Genomic DNA, 14339 nt, shown 5'->3' on the forward strand with positions numbered 1-14339 from the left:
CACTTCACATTTCTAGTATGCATTGTCAGACTTAGAAACTGTTACCATGCAACAATGTTTGAAGTTAAATACCCAATCAAGAACCAAGAGAACTTATTTAAATAGAAATTACAAATGCATTGTTATTGTGAACAGACGACACAGTGTTATTGTGTGTGTGCATTCTTGCTTGTTAGTTGCACGATTACGTAACGACTATAAGGCTCACATACTTCGAGCATATACAGGTACTGCTAATGAGATTTTAATGCAACATTTTGGTTTGCTTGAAAATACATCCTTTATTTCTAGTACTTTCTGTGGGATTAAAGATGACTTAGCATTTGGTTTCTTTGACAGCTACACGATTTTATCACGACGCTACTAATGAGTGACAATTTACAATGTTGTTTTTGTGGTGTATCTGATTTATATCTGCACAGTTTTCTGTTTTATTCTGGAAAGTAAAACATGTTTTAGTAGTAACTTTTGTGGTATAGCTACAATGAGACAGCCTTTTCCGTAGCACAACAATACGTTACAGTACAGTACTTTCTTCATCACAACAAGAAGCGCAATAACTACGATATCTATACGCAAAGCATTTCACTTTTGTTTATCATGAGGTAAGTACATTGACTTCTGCAGAACTTAGCTTTCGGAGGACGATAACTACGAGACTTCCACAGAGATTATCTTACAACATGACGCACAGTTTAGCGCTACAGTACACGTATTTGAGTGATTAATTTCACACTTAAAACACTTATTTTTTTAAGATATTTGAAGTGCAATGATACAAGGGTTTTCCGTGATACATTTCATTCCATTGCTGTAATCTGTAACACCTGAGGGTATAATTACATTAATCCTCAGGGGGGTACACACTTACTTTGTGTACCATGTTTTTGGCAAGCACAAGGAGCCCTAGCTAATATGGTATTTGCTCATACAATTTTACACATCGGTACCATATTTCTCTAACACACAAATTACACAGCTATCTGATCATGTAAATGAGAGATAAACATTTTTTTTACTACATCAGTGACAGATGTTTACGTAATTACACAGTTGGATAACTTCACACTTATGAAATTGTATTTTGTCTGTACCTTGTGAACTGTGCATATTTTTTCGAAACCATTGTGATACTATGAGAGCTCTGATTGATGTATTTGGTATGGGATCATGATTTTTAAAGTACGTTCGAGGTAGATGACACTACTGAAATGAGCAGAGAATTTTCTTTAGGTTTTGAAATTATTGTAGAAAGCTACGACTTTTTTGAGATTTTACTGAGGTGTTATGATGTTATTATTACGACGACGATGTGTATTATGATGCTGAGGTATGTTTATGATTAATAAGCTGATGCTATATGAGTTATTTGATTATGCTACGTATCTGTTATGAGGAGCCATTAGTGTGTGCCAGAGGCGCAGGTGGAGAAAAAAAAAAAAAAGAAAAAGGGAGGCCACTATCGTCGCTATTGACATTCCTTTGTAGAAAGCATCGTAAATACGACATGCTCAAACTTGAATACATGATTACACTGTAGAGTTCTTAATTTATGATATTTACTAACATGCCTAATGAAACGATGAGAAACATTTTACAGCTATTGTCTTGCTAGTTGAGAAAAATGCCATATGGCTTGCTTTATGCATTTATTTACTCATTTTGTTTTAATATCTAGTTTCTAGCTGCACTGCAGCATTGGTTAAAATAAAATTTTATAGATGTACTACTATAAATATTTTCTGTCTACAGATCGAGTAAATAATAATTTTTTTCAAAAAAATGAGGGAGCACAAAAAGACATTTACCTTCACGGGAACTGCAATTATAGTTTTCTTTTCAAGTACTTGGTAATTTCTTTTGTATAATAAATCGTGATGCATCACTCTAGTGTTAAGATGTGACATAGGTATTAGACATGGCCATTTTCAGTGTAATATTTTTTCTGCTTGAGCTATGTCATGTTTAGATATGTTTTTGCATTGCTGCTGCTGTTTGCCAGGCATAGTGTTACTGAATTTGACTTTGTACTACGCTGTTAAGCCAGTTTTACTACGGATTTATTTTTCTTGTTTGCTGCATAGTGCCTTATATTAGTTGTAATATTGCAATTGATTTGCCAATGTCCATTTTTTTGTCATTGCTGTTTGTGTTAATTGTTTTATGCTGCTGCATTGCCTCGTCCCTTAGTTTAGCATCTGAGCTCGGTAGATTTAAAATAGCTTAAGAGGGGTAGACTATATAAGAAACTGACTATGAAGAATAGGGAAAGAATGCATTGAGAAGTAATATGAAAAAGATTTGGGCCAAAATGAGTATTGTACAATGAGAAATAATTATTTTGAAAGAAATATGAATAGAATACAGGAAGGAGGTATAGATAGGACTTTTTGGGAATAATGATGAATGAAGGGAAATCTCCAAGAAGTAAAGAAAGTTTTGTTTGCAAAATACTGCAGTAAAACAAACCCTGTCCTTTCCCCCTGTGTTATTCTGGTATGTGTTTGTGTACTCTTGTATATTTGTGTTTTTCCTGTCTTTATGTGTTTAGCTAATAAGAGTTATGTTGTAGAATTTTTCTGATAATATGTTATTTTGCGGAATGAGATTTTCACTCTGCAGCGGAGTGTGCGCTGATATGAAACTTCCTGGCAGATTAAAACTGTGTGCCCGACCGAGACTCGAACTCGGGACCTTTGCCTTTCGCGGGCAAGTGCTCATATACAGGGGGCTATGTAAGTAGGCTGTTTAGGTTTTTTTATTGGTAACGCCACCTCTGTATGAAAATCACTGGCTGTGCTGTGTGCAGTCTGTGGCTGCTTTGCATTGTTGTAATATTCGTCATTGTAGTGTTAGGCAGCTGGCTGTGAACAGCGCGTAGCGTTGCGCAGTTGGAGGTGAGCCGCCAGCAGTGGTGGATGTGGGGAGAGAGATGGCGGAGTTTTGAAATTTGTCATGAACTGCTACATATATTATGACTATTGAGGTAAATACATTGGTTGTTCTCTATCAAAATCTTTCATTTTCTAACTATGCCTATCAGTAGTTAGTGCCTTCAGTAGTTAGAATCATTTATTTAGCTGGCAGTAGTGGCGCTTGCTGTATTGCAGTAGCTTGAGTAGCGAAGATTTTTGTGAGGTAAGTGATTTGTGAAAGGTATAGTTTAATGTTAGTCAGGGCCCATTCTTTTGTAGGAATTTTTGATTGTCAGATTGCGTTGCGCTAACAAAATATTGTGTGTCAGTTTAAGGACAGTCGTGTATAATTGTTAAAAAGGGGACGTTTCAGTATTACGGACCAAATCAGGAAAAAATTGATCAGTAAATATGGCATCTGAAGTGCATACCTTAAGATCTATGATCACTTGTTCATCTTCGCTACTGTGAAACATCTCTTGTACCCAACAACTGCTCAAAACTCTTAGGTAGACCTTTTTGCTTCTTCCTTCTTTTTGCTTCTTCCTTCTTTTTGCTTCTTTTTCTTCCTACCATTATGCATGAATATTGACCTTGTATAATCTCGCCACATAACAGAATGTTGGAAGGCATGTAAGAGAAGAAGTGGACTCTCCAAGGTACGGACAGCCGACAACAGCCAGGAGAGCAGTGTGTTGATCCCATGCCACTGCACACGGCATCCTCGCGACGCCACATGGCGCAGGAGGACCGGCCGCCGGTCGGCACCACGCGCTCCTCGAGGTCTGGTCGTGGAGTTATGTATATACAGGGTGATCCACTGATCGTGACCGTGCCAAATATCTCACGAAATAAGCGTCAAACGAAAAAACTACAAAGAACGAAACTCGTCTAGATGGAAGGGGGAAACCAGATGGCGCTATGGTTGGCCCGCTAGATGGCGCTGCCATAGGTCAAACGGATATCAACTGCGTCTTTTTAAATAGGAACCCCCATTTTATTACATATTCGTGTAGTACGTAAAGAAATATGAATGTTTTAGTTGGACCACTTTTTTCGCTTTGTGATAGAGGGCGCTGCAATAGTCACAAACATATGGCTCACAATTTTAGACCAACAGTTGGTAACAGGTAGGTTTTTAAAATTAAAATATAGAGCGTAGGTACGTTTGAACATTTTATTTCGGTTGTTCCAATGTGATTCACTACCTTTTGGAACTTATCATTTCTGAGAACGCATGCTGTTACAGCGTGATTACCTGTAAATACCACATTAATGCAATAAAAGCTCAAAATGATGTCCGTCAGCCTCAATGCATTTGGCAATACGTGTAACGACATTCCTCTCAACAGCGAGTAGTTCGCCTTCCATCATGTTCGCACATGCATTGACAATGCGCTGACGCATGTTGTCAGGCGTTGTCGGCGGATCACGATAGCCTTGTGACGACCGACAGTGAATGCTGGCAGACCTGAAGGCGGCCATCACGGAAAAAACTGAGTTAAGGGTAAGGAGAGTGGTGACAAAACCTTTTACGGTCGACATTTGAATTCATTAAATATCTTAAAGCAGGGGAGAATCAATTGGTGACAGATACGGCGGAGAAGATTGATTTCATCGAAAAATAGTAATCCTATCCAAAAATCAGCCTCAAGTTCATGATATGGAACATTTCAATATTCGAAGGCAGATTTGTGGAGCAGACATGACTACGACGTTTCAGTACTTCGAACATTTCATCGTGAGTTCGAGGTCTCTGTACGAGTAAAGACAGAATTCGATTTGTTTGTCAGATAGCTTTAGCTTTTGGCTGTTAATGTACCTCCTTACTTTCAACTTGATCTGATAGACGCACAGTGTAGCACCATGCCCAACGACCAGTTTCTCCGCTCCAGGAATTTACAAGACTTTTATAAAATGTTACCTCAAGAGCAATATCCTCGATTCCACAGACAAGTTGCTATAGTAATTTTTTCTCTTTTTTGTTGTTATGAAACTGACGAAGTCCCGCCAACTTTCCGGTTTAAGGGGGAATGTAATGGACTTTGGTCCAAAAAATTGATTTTTCAAAAGTGTTATTTTCTTGATGTACACAGTTTAATGTATGTTACGTGTGAATTTTATCGTGATAGCAGCTCTAGAAATGCCTTTAAATTGTTAAACTGATTAACTCTGCACTGGCGGCCACCCCCACCTTTTCCGACATTTGGGAAACTGCTTGCTTCAGAGGATTTTTTGTCAGTGTGAAGGCTATTTTCTTTCGATGTCTTTTGCTGATATCTATATCTCTTCTTGACACCTATATCTTTTCCTGAAAGCTTCTTGCATGTCGTTTATTTACGTTTTGACTATACTAACTCATATTAGTAGGTGGAAGGTTGAATTCGTAAACCTTTACGTGGAAGTCAAGATTAATCCATAATGGGTGGTGGAAAAACTGTGTTTAGGAAACGGAAGTTTCATGGAATTACAAATAAAAAAGAGGAAGTAACTCGAAGTGAAGAACATAAGCTCTCAGATTCAGCATCGAAACTTGGGACAGGAGAATTGTAAAGGTGCGTGAATGATGTTGATATGGATTCCACTGGATTCACACATTGATTTAGAGCTTCTCTGCCAGGATATAAAGTTTTCATGGCCATGTGTTAGCTGTTGAAATACGGAATGCGCGGTTGTTGTTGAAGAAAGAAGAGTGGGAATAGCTTGTGATGTTACATTAATTTGTAATTCATGTGGCTACGAATTTTCATTTTCCTCCTCCAAAAAAACTTACACTGGTATCTATGAAAATTATTTTAGGTTAGCATATGGTTTGAGATGCCTTGGACAGAGCAGGGAAGGAAGTAATTTTTTGTGTGATTTTCTGAACATGCCTCCATCTTGTGCAACGTTATTAAAAATAAATAAAGAAATGTCTGATGCTGTATGAGACAGTGCCAAAGTTTCTATGAAGAAAGCAGTGGAGGAACTGGTGGAAATAAACCAAAAAGAAATAGATCCTGGGGTAGATATTCATGACTGTGAATCTCCTACAAATGTTACTGACCTGTACATGGGACGTGAATGAAAACGGGTCACACATCTCTGTATCGAGTTGCATCTGTTATTGGTATTAACTCAGGTAAAGTTTTAGATGTAGAAATTATGCCTAAATACTGCTACCGGTGTGAAACAAGGCAATATATTAATCCTGCATATTTTATTAAATTTTTCCGTTACAACACAGCTCTTTTGTTTTACACATGCAAAATTTTAGATTTGTACATTAATAAATATGGCTGTAATGATTTTTAAATAAATGTTTATATTTTCCCTTAACAAATTTGAATCTGGGTAGCTCTACGACGAAACATAGTTCCAGATATATTACATACTATCTGGTTGCCCAACGTTGACTAGGTGTGTACATTCCAGGACGCAGAACACGGAACGCGAAGGAATTATCGGGATGGGACGGAAAACGATGGATGTGATGTACATCTACAGACTAACAAATGATCACAATTTAAGAAAAATTGGATGATTATTTTAAGAAAAAGAGTTTAAAAAAGTGAGCAAGTCAATAACGCGTTGATCCATCTCTAATACTTATGTAAGCAGTTATTCGGCTTGACATTGATTGATAGAGTTGTTTGTTGTCCTCCTGAGGTATACCGTGCCAAACTCTGTCCAATTGGCGAGTCAGATGGTCAAAATCAGGAGCTGGTTGAGGGCCCTGTCCATAATGCTGCAAACGTTCTCAAGCTGGGTGAGATCCGGCCACCTTGCTGGCCAAAGTAGGGTTTGGCAAGCACAGTAGAAACTCTCGCCGTGTACGAGCGGGAATTATCTTGCTGAAATGTAAGCCCAGATTATCGTCGACGTACCGCTGTGCTGTAAGGGTGTCGGTCACGACAACCAAAGGGGTCCTGCTGTGAGCAGAAGTGGTACCCCAACTCCTGGCTGTCGGGCCGTATGGTGGACGACAGTCAGTTTGGTATTCTAACTGTCTGGGGCCTCTACAGACCGCTGGTTATCGGGACTCTAGTCAATGAGAGAGAGTACAGGCAGAATGTGGCAGACACCACTCCAAAGGGACCTGTTGGTGTACTGAAGTTAATGGGGCGGTGTGAGCGCAGTCCCCTTTCTGTGAGCGACCTATCAGTGGTCCTTAGGGTCGCTGGAAACGCCAGCTACACGTCGGATCGATGACAGTGATGAATCCGGGGTTGTGAGTAACTCTCTGACGATTGCTCGGTCCTCACTTCTGTCCTCTGTCTAGGTCGACTGCTTCCTTCTTGACGCTGGCCCATTGCTGCCAACATCGTCGAATAGTGGCATTGCTCCTATTCATTTGTCGACGGCTTCAACCGGCTTACATGTTCTCTCTCAAATGCGGACGTCTGCGCATAATGTTCACGCGCTTGTCTGGGAAGCATAGTTACTGTCCAACTGAGTATAAGGAATGAAATTCGCAAAGAATTTATGAGCTGTTATCGGCATGTCCCCTTGTTTGCTACCGTTGCCAGCTGCGTGGTGAAATTGTGCTGCAGCGTCACACGTTCATCCATCGGCCGCCGAAGTTTACAGTTCTGCGCAGTCCATCGATACCTGTTTAATATCAGTTTGTGACCAATTTTGCGATGCGCTGTTTTTTTTTTGTCTTAGAACGTATTTATTCTATTACTCCACATTCTCCTCTCCCCTCTAACTGTCCATTCTTCTCTCCCCATCTCCCTGCACATCTCCTCTTTCCCTCTCTCTGTCTGGCCACTTCCTTCCTTCCCCTTCTCTCTCTACGTTATCACCGCCACCCCAATAGGAGGCTGTTGTTTGTTGCCCCACAGTATTTCTTTCTGCATCGCAACTAATATGTGTACCATAGTAGATTGAAATAATTCTAGGTGCTTAGGATGACCTTTTTACCTGTGGTTTTACCCATGTACGCACATGTCAAATATATTTTACATATATTTAACGTATTTCAAGCGTTTTTGTACGTATACAGGGTTATTACAAATGATTGAAGCGATTTCACAGCTCTACAATAACTTTATTATTTGAGATATTTTCACAATACTTTGCACACACATACAAAAACTCAAAAAGTTTTTTTAGACATTCACAAATGTTCGATATGTGCCCCTTTAGCGATTCGGCAGACATCAAGCCGATAATCAAGTTCCTCCCACGCTCGGCGCAGCATGTCCCCATCAATGAGTTCGAAAGCATCGTTGATGCGAGCTCGCAGTTCTGGCACGTTTCTTGGTAGAGGAGGTTTAAACACTGAATCTTTCACATAACCCCACAGAAAGAAATCGCATGGGGTTAAGTCCTGAGAGCGTGGAGGCCATGACATGAATTGCTGATCATGATCTCCACCACGACCGATCCATCGGTTTTCCAATCTCCTGTTTAAGAAATGCCGAACATCATGATGGAAGTGCGGTGGAGCACCATCCTGTTGAAAGATGAAGTCGGCGCTGTCGGTCTCCAGTTGTGACATGAGCCAATTTTCCAGCATGTCCAGATACACGTCTCCTGTAACGTTTTTTTCGCAGAAGAAAAAGGGGCTGTAAACTTTAAACCGTGAGATTGCACAAAACACGTTAACTTTTGGTGAATTGCGAATTTTCTGCACGAATGCGTGAGCATTCTCTACCGCCCAGATTCGCACATTGTGTCTGTTCACTTCACCAATAAGAAAAAATGTTGCTTGATCACTCAAAACAAGTTTCGCACTGAACGCATCCTCTTCCATGAGCTGTTGCAACCGCGCCGAAAATTCAAAGCGTTTGACTGTCATCGGGTGTCAGGGCTTGTAGCAATTGTAAACGGTAAGGCTTCTGCTTTAGCCTTGTCCGTAAGATTTTCCAAACCGTCGGCTGTGGTACGTTTAGCTCCCTGCTTGCTTTATTCGTCGACTTCCGCGGGCTACGCGTGAAACTTGCCCGCACGTGTTCAACCGTTTCTTCGCTCACTGCAGGCCGACCCGTTGATTTCCCCTTACAGAGGCATCCCGAAGCTTTAAACTGCGCATACCATCGCCGAATGAAGTTAGCAGTTGGTGGATCTTTGTTGAACTTCGTCCTGAAGTGTCGTTGCACTGTTATGACTGACTGATGTGAGTGCATTTCAAGCACGACATACGCTTTCTCGGCTCCTGTCGCCATTTTGTCTCACTGCGCTCTCGAGCGCTCTGGCGGCAGAAACCTGAAGTGCGGCTTCAGCCGAACAAAACTTTATGAGTTTTTCTACGTATCTGTAGTGTGTCGTGACCATATGTCAATGAATGGAGCTACAGTGAATTTATGAAATCGCTTCAATCGTTTGTAATAGCCCTGTATTTCAGCTCTTTTCGCCCTGCAGTTTCATTTTCACGCAGCTCAATGTTTTTAATACGTCGCATCTGTTGAACTATGTGTCGTAGAATGATCAAATTCTGTAGGTACGTTCAGTAATATATGTGAATACTGTCTGCAAAATGTTGGGCAATACGGTTAGTAATAAAGAAGTAATCTATTGAAACTTCATGCTTTATGAGGCAATTTTATTGCATGAACAAATTTGCAGTAAGTGCTAAAGCTTTTTCATCATTTTGCAAGGGTTGTTAGCGAGAAAAATGCTGTTAAAATTTTGAAACTATGCGTGAAGTTCATTGCAAATCATTAAGTGCTCTCATTCTCAAATGCTGGATGGATAAAGCATTCGCGCTTCGTGCGTTACATTGCTCTTTCATCCCCAACCCGACCGCTTTGATAGGTAGGTGGATCTTTCCAGACACTAACTGATATATGTACCAAGCTTTGTTGAAATCGGTCCAATGGTTTAAGGTGAGATGTGGAACATAAACAATACATATATGCGAACATCCGTTTTTAAAATATGTATGGATTCTAAAATCAAGTTTTATGTTTAAATGTGTAAATATCAGAATTTAGTGTTAAATGGCTGTATACAAAGCTTTTCATTCTTCGGCTCACCGCATTAGCACTATTTAATGCACTTATATAATCAAGAAATAAAAGTTACTGCATCGACAGAAAAATGAAAAAAAAAACAGACACATGGTAAAATCGTTCCCTAAAAGTGTGCTGCAATGCAATGAGGTGACAAAGGTCATGGGTTAGCGATATGTACTTATACAGATTGTCGGTGGCATCGCGTACATGTGGTACAAAAGGCCAGTGCATTGGCGAAGCTGTCATTTGTACCGCAGTGATTCATGAGATAGGGTGTCCGACATAACTATGGCATCAGGACGGCAATTAACAGCCTCAGAATGCGGAATAATAGTTGGAGTGAGACCTGTGGGGCATTACATTTTGGAAATCGTTTGGGAATTTGGCATTCTGAGGTCCACAGCCTCAAAAGTGTGCCGAAAATGCCAAAATAGGGCATTACCTCTCACCGCAGACAATACAGTGGCCAACGGCATTCACTTAACGACCGAGAGCAGCGACATTTGTGTAGAGTTGTCAGTGCTAACAGACAAGCAACACTGTGTGAAACAACCGCAGGAATCAACGTGGGATGTGCAACCAACGTATCCGTTAGTAGACTGCAGCGAAGTTTGGCGCTAATGGGCCATGGCATCACCTCTCCTGGGCTGGCGACCATATCGGTTGGACTCTAGACGAGTGGAAAACCGTGGCCTGTCAGATGAGTCCAAATTTCAGTTGGTAACAGCTGATGGTGTGGTTCGAGTGAGACGCAGACTCCATGGTGCCATGAACCTTAGTTGTCAAGAAGGCACTCTGGCGGTTGCTCCATAATGGAGTGGGCTGTTTTTAGAGGTAAGGGACTGGCTCCTCTGATCCCACTAAACCGACCATTGACTCGAAATTGTTCGGCTACTTCGAGACCATTTTCAGCCATTCGTGGACTTCATGTTGCCAAGCAACCATGGAATTTATGTGCCACGTCGCTGGGCCACAATTATTCTCGATTGGTTTGAAGAACATTCTGGACAATTTGAGTGAATGATTTCGACACCCAGGTCACCCGACATGGATCCTATTGAAAGTTGATGGGACATAACCTAGAGGTCAGTTCATGAACAAAACCCTCTACAGGCAGTTCTTTCGCAGTTATGGACGGCGACAGAGGCAGCATCGGTCAATATTTCTGCGGGGGACTTCCAACGAGCTGTTGAGTCCGTGCTGTGTCAAGCTGCTGCACTACCCTTAGCAAAAGGAGGTCCGACTCGACTTTAGGAGGCAGCACATGACTTTTGTCATCTCACTGAACAGTCACCTCACTCACAAACCTGCTCGGAATAGCGCAGTGGTGGGGGGAAGCCGGACTGCTCAGCACACTCGGCTAGGGTCGCGGAGCGCAACTATGGTCAGACCCGATCTAGGGTTTTGTTTTTTGGCGGTGTTAGTTGTGCTTTAACAGCGATACACAGCTGTACTGTGGGTATGTTTACTGATGAAACTGACTGACCGCAATGGAAGAGCATCAAAACGGCGCCATGCTGTGCTGTTCCCGCACCGACGGAAACTACGTTACACTTGTTTTGCATCTGAGGATTGTTGCATTACACCGTGCTGTGTGTCGCACGTTTTGGTTATTCCACATACAGAGTTCTTTCTGGTGACAAGGCAGGTTCACAGAAACCAGGGTGACTTCGTAACAAACGGAATAAATCATAATTACTTCTGTGACGGCTCCCTAACCCAAGGTCCTCGGCGGTACTTTTGGGGCAGCCACCACAAATTGTATAAAGCGTGGATACTGACCAGGATGTAGCTATGTCTGTTGGCCGAAAAATAATTAATTGACAAGAATTGCGCAGCTAGAATGAAGAGATAACTTACCTTTATTTCTGACGAAACGTGCACCAGCAATACAAGTCCAAGTAATATCCAGGAGTAATCCGTGTATTGAGCCTAGTCGAATACAATAGCAAATATCACACTGCAATGACTCCGCTATAAACTCCACGTCTCGGGGCCAGCGCTCCTCCTTATATGCAAAAGGCAGAGGGCGCTGCGGACCCGAGCTCAGCCATGGCGCGACCTCTTCCGTCGGCGGTAACGCCCTGAGACGCCGACGGCCGCGACAGGAACTGTGGCCAGCGATGTCACGGTCAGGGCGCGCGTGCGCCAGTTGGTTGGGTCCGTGGATACAACAATTACATTATTACTCTGTAACGAGGCGTCGGAGACTGTGGGTCCCTGAAACCAAGTTACTCACAAGGGAACCTCCCCATCGCACCCCCCTCAGATTTAGTTATAAGTTGGCACAGTGGATAGGACTTGAAAAACTGAACACACATCAATTGAGAAAACAGGAAGAAGTTGTGTGGGACTATGAAAAAATAAGCAAAATATACAAAGTAGTTCATGGGAAGATAAGCAACTTTAAGGAGAATGGAAACGTAGGAACGCTGTGGTCTCGTGGTAGCGTGAGCAGCTGCGGAACGAAAGGTCCTGGCTTCAAATCTTGCATCGAGTGAAAAGTTTAATTTTTTATTTTCAGTTTATGTGACAAACTCTTATGTTTTCATCACTTTTTCGGGAGTGATTATCACATCCACAAGAAAACCTAAATCGGGAAAGGTAGAAGAATCTTTTTACCCATTCGCCAAGTGTACAAGTTAGGTGGGTCGACAACTTACTCATGTCATGTGACGCACATGCCGTCACCAGTGTCGTATAGAATATATCAGATGTGTTTTCCTGTGGAGGAATCGGCTGACCTATGACCTTGCGATCAAATGTTTTCGGTTCCCATTGGAGAGGCACGTCCTTTCGTCTGCGAATCGCACGGTTTTGCGATGCGGTCGCAAAACACAGACACTAAACTTATTACAGTGAACAGAGACGTCAATGAACGAACGGACAGATAATAACTATGCAAAAATAAAGAAAGTAAAATTTTCACTCGAAAGAAGACTTGAACCAAGGACCTCTCCTTCTGCAGCTGCTCACGCTACCACGGGACCACGGCGCTCCTGAGCTTACATTTTCCATGATGTTGCCTATGTGGCCCATGGACTACTCAGTTTGTATATTTTGCTTATTTTCTCACAGTTCCACACAACTTCTTCCTGTTTTCTCAATTGATCTGTGTTCAGTTTATCAAGGCTTATCCACTGTGCTAACTTATAACTAAATCTGAGAGGGGTGCGATGGGGAGGTTCCCCTGTCAGAGCGCTTCGCTGAACAACCTCTGAAAATTTGCCAGTGCTAGTTCATCCTGTGTGCTACGTATGGACTCAGGATGTCAGTTGGGTGATGGCTGAGGGCTATTAAGTGGTCAACAAATGTGAGCTACTACTTTCTTTTAAGATTCTAAGACGTTCGGAAAACCACGTTTTAAAACTTTCGCGCGCACTTACTTCGTGTTTCGTACTTTGTGACGAGAGAGTGGTGTAATGATGTGTCTGTGGCGGTGTTGGGTCGGCTGCAGCGGCGCCCTAGGAGATGGGGAACGGCAGAAGGGCAGAGCGCCCCGGTCGTTAATCACGGGCTGGCGGCGGCGGCGGCGGCGGCACATTTCTGGGAGGCGGGAGGCGGCGCTCCTCGCAGCACACACCAGGCTGTGGGGGCGGGGGGCGCGTGTAATTAGCAGCTCATTAGCGCCCACACGTGGCTCCGCTTCCCGCTTCCTGCCCCCCCTCTATGTCCGCGGCCGCCCTCCTCTCCTCTGCTCTGCCAGTGAAGCTTCTTCTGCTCCTGCAGCTCACTTTACCGACATCCAGAAAGCAACCAAAAGTTAAAAGTTACCCACAGAAGCCCGCCGTGTGACTGATACCACACGCAACAGATTACTGTAAACTGTGTAAATATACTGCTGGCCACCGTAAATGCAACACCAAGAAAGACAAGACGTAGCACAACAAAATTTATTTTGTAGATAACATGTTGACCAAGTATCAAATGATTACGTTTACAGACGTCTGTGACATGTGGTTCCTGCCAGAATCAGTAGCCAGAGTAGCCGCCATTGTTGGAGATCACCGCTGCCACACGTCTCGGCATTGAGTCAAAGAGACGTTGGATGTGTTCCTGGGGTACAGCAGCCCAAGCAGCTTCCACACGTTGCCAAAGATCATCTGGTGTGGCAGCTGGGGATGTAATCTGGGTCACTCGTTGAGCAACCATGGACCACATGTTTTCTATCGGCGAAAGATCCGGAGAGCGAGCTGGCCAGGGAAGCAGTTCAATCTGGTTATTGACGAAGAACCTTTGGACAATGCGTGCCACGTGTGGTCGCGCATTATCCTGTTGAAATATGGCTGTGGCCGAGCCCTGAAGGTAAGGAAGGACAACTGGCTCCAGCACCTCGGATGTGTAGCGCCGGCTATTTAAAGTACCGGCAATGCGTACTAGAGGCGTGCGAGAGTAATATCCAATATCGCCCCATACCATAATACCCGGTGCAAGACCAGTGTGGCGGTGCGTAAGGCAGCTGTCCAGCATCCTCTCTCCACGG

The sequence above is a fragment of the Schistocerca nitens genome, chromosome 9 (genome assembly GCF_023898315.1).
Source record: "Schistocerca nitens isolate TAMUIC-IGC-003100 chromosome 9, iqSchNite1.1, whole genome shotgun sequence".
Lineage (NCBI taxonomy): Eukaryota > Metazoa > Arthropoda > Insecta > Orthoptera > Acrididae > Schistocerca > Schistocerca nitens.